At 49.3% G+C, this 3,018-nt stretch overlaps 1 pseudogene; it reads left to right on the forward strand.

The window, feature by feature from the left end:
• Positions 1-207: 207 nt before the first annotated feature.
• On the forward strand, positions 208-2,322 carry LOC113016563 (uncharacterized protein K02A2.6-like; annotated as a pseudogene).
• Positions 2,323-3,018: the final 696 nt, after the last annotated feature.

Genomic DNA, 3,018 nt, shown 5'->3' on the forward strand with positions numbered 1-3,018 from the left:
GAAGGGGTCATCAAGGTGCAAGTTGAACTGAATAAGCAGCGTGCAACTCTACCCTTGTACGTGGTAAAGGTGGATGCTCCACCACTGTTTGGTAGGGAGTGGCTGAGAGTGATTAAGCTGAACTGGAAAGACTTAAAGATGGTCCATGCCAGAGAGCAAAGCGGAAATGACAATCTGTAGGGTGTGCTAAAGAAACACTCAGCCGTTTTCTCTAAGGAGCTGGGCACAATGAAAGGAATTAAAGCCAGATTGACTCTTAGGCCTGATAGTGTCCCCAAATTCTGTCCACCACGTAACGTGCCTTGTGCTCTCCGCCCTCGGGTAGAGGCAGAACTGAAACGCCTGACTGAGCTTGGGGTGATCACACCAGTGGAGCATAGTGATTGGGCTACGCCCGTGGTCCCTGTCAACAAGAAGGATGGCTCAGTGAGACTCTGTGGTGATTTCAAGGTCACTCTTAATTCGCAGCTCTGTGTTAATAAGTACCCACTTCCACTCATTGAGGACCTGTTTGCTTCTCTAGCAGGAGGTCAGCATTTCAGTAAGCTAGACTTAGCAAATGCCTACCTACAGATGGAGGTAGAAGAGGAGTCTAAGAAGCTGCTGACTATTTCGACACAAAAAGGGCTGTTCCATTTCAATCGCTTGCCTTTTGGAGTGGCGTCTTCACCTGCATTGTTTCAGAAAGCTATGGATCAAGTGCTTCTCGGCCTACCATACACCCATTGTTATCTGGATGACATCCTCGTCAGTGGTCCTGACAAACAGACAACCCTTGAGGCAGTTTTGAGCAGGCTGGAGGACTATGGCCTGCGTCTCAAACAGGAGAAGTGCCTGTTTTTCCAAGAATCGGTGGAATACCTGGGCCACATAATTGATGCGGCAGGGTTACACAAATCACCAGAAAAGGTGCGTGCCGTTATGGAAGCTCCAGCACCAGCTGATGTGAGCCAGTTACGTTCTTTTCTGGGAATGCTCAACTATTATGGACGTTTCATACCTGATTTAGCTACAGTCCTGAAGCCGCTGAATGAGCTACTCAGCAAAGAGAAGAAATGGCAGTGGACATCAGCCTGCGAGTCAGCTTTCCAGAAAGCTAAAGAACGTCTGGCCTCACCAAAAATACTCACCCACTACAATCCTGAACTGCCTCTCCGTTTGGCATGTGACGCTTCACCATATGGCGTTGGAGCCGTGCTCTCACATGTCATGCCTGATGGCCAAGAACGGCCAATTGCTTATGCTTCACGAACCCTCAGCAAAGCTGAACGAAACTATGCTCAGATCGAGAGGGAGGCGTTGGCAATTGTTTTTGGAGTAAGCAGGTTTCACCAGTATCTCCATGGTAACAAGTTCACCTTGCTCACTGATCATCGCCCACTGACCTCAATTCTGAGTCCAGTAAAAGGTACACCATCAATGGCAGCTGCGCGAATGCAGCGTTGGGCGCTCCTTCTGTCAGCACATAATTACACCTTACAGTATCGGAAGGGGGCACATCACGCCAATGCTGACGGTCTGTCACGTTTACCTCTGCCCCTTGCACAGAAAGAGAAACAGGGAGCGGTTGAGGTATTCTACGCATCTCAGCTGGACACATTACCAGTCAGTGTCGCCGAGATCAGACGTGAGACTTTGTCTGATGTCACTTTGTCTGATGTCACTTTGTCTCGTGTGCTGGAAATGGTAACAACTGGACATTTTCCAGCAACAAAGGACACAGATCAAGAGCTGTCACCCTATCTGATGCACAGACATGAACTCACAATACAGCAGGGATAACTTATGTGGGGCGTGAGGGTGGTTGTGCCACCTAAGCTGCGCTCTCATGTCCTGGAAGAGCTCCACACTGCACATCCAGGGATGGTGAGGATGAAGAGCTTAGCTCGCAGCTATGTTTGGTGGCCTGGCATTGATTCTCAAATTGAGCTTCAAGCTAAAGCCTGCCACTCTTGTCAGCGTATGCAAAAAGAGCCTGGGTTAGCACCTTTACACCCTTGGCTGTGGCCTTCCTGTCCGTGGGAACGGATCCATGTGGATTTTGCGGGTCCATTTGAAAGTCACATGTACCTGGTGGTGGTAGATGCACATTCCAAGTGGCCTGAAGTGCATATTATGGATAGCACCACAGCTGGTAAAACCATACAAGTGCTACGGGGTCTCTTTAGTCGCCATGGCATTCCCCACGTCCTGGTGAGTGATAACGGACCGCAGTTCTGTTCTGAGGAATTCAGGGTGTTCCTGAAAGCTAATGGAGTCAAACACATCCGCTCCGCGCCGTACCATCCTGCCACTAATGGTTTGGCTGAGCGTTTTGTGCAGACATTCAATCAGAATCAGAATCAGAATCAGAATACTTTATTCATCCCGAGGGAAATTAGGGGTTACAGCAGGCAGCACGCTAATGGCGCATGCGCACTCACAAAGGAACCTTCTGACCAACTTTACACAAACATCACATTGGGCAGACATGTCAGAAGGTAGGCTGATAGGAAAAAAACAACGAAAATACACCACATGAGGCAAGAGGAGGAGAAAAAAAAACTCCACTCAGACTGAGCTCCTAGTGGGAGAACAGTTTGATAAAAGAAAAAACACCTCAGCACAAAAGCACATGACTATCAATACACCATAGAAACACGAGACAAGCAACAGGGGCGGGTAAAGGGTAAGAGAGAGCCGGCGTAGACAGCGCATCCGGTCCTGCAGCATCTGTGCTGGTCCAGTTGACTGCTATCATCCCCGGTAGGGCACAAGCATCGAAGGCGTTGGAAAGGGAGGGGGATGAGTGAGTGCTTATCAGTGTAAGTGTGTGTGTGTGTGTGTCCATAGTTTAGCTGAGACAGTGTCCTTCGGCCTATCAGGCTAAGTAAACAGTCCTCCAGCCAATCCAGGTGTCCTTCATGGGACGGGAAGAATAGTCATCACACAGTCGTTATCAGGGAGTTGTTTTGGTGGGCTCCAGCCTTGGGCCTGCAGCTGGGGCCGTGGTGTCCAAATGTTGAATATTGTTGATTT

This window comes from Astatotilapia calliptera, chromosome 23, assembly GCF_900246225.1.
Source record: "Astatotilapia calliptera chromosome 23, fAstCal1.2, whole genome shotgun sequence".
NCBI lineage: Eukaryota > Metazoa > Chordata > Actinopteri > Cichliformes > Cichlidae > Astatotilapia > Astatotilapia calliptera.